Genomic DNA, 463 nt, shown 5'->3' on the forward strand with positions numbered 1-463 from the left:
CGGGAGTTGGGATGAGCTGAAATTAAATACATTCTTTCATGATGAATTTGTGCTGTTAATTAAGCAAGTTGAGATTGATTCAGTGGCAGGGACGGACAAGTTGGAGACCATTTGCAAGATGTCAGGTAGATCAATTTCAGCTATGGCCTATGATTTCTTGCTTAGAGATAAATACTGGGAGGATGACGATGGTTATTGCATTTGGTTGAAGAAACTTAAGTTTAATAGCAATGTTAAACTTTTTTGGTGGCGCTTAAGTAAATTTGCTATTCCTACCAATCATTTCCTAAAATTTAGAAGAATTGCTGCTGATGCTTGTGTGCTAGAGGGTGTTTGGAGGTTGAGAATTATGAACATATTGTTGTTCATTGCTATTACCTCAAGGAGGTTATTTCAGCAATCCAAGGCTGGGGATTTGCTGTTCCTATGTTCCATTCCCTGGGTGAATGCTTGGAGAAAATGA

Source organism: Dendrobium catenatum, unplaced genomic scaffold, assembly GCF_001605985.2.
Source record: "Dendrobium catenatum unplaced genomic scaffold, ASM160598v2 fragScaff_scaffold_1417, whole genome shotgun sequence".
Classification (NCBI taxonomy): Eukaryota; Viridiplantae; Streptophyta; class Magnoliopsida; order Asparagales; family Orchidaceae; genus Dendrobium; species Dendrobium catenatum.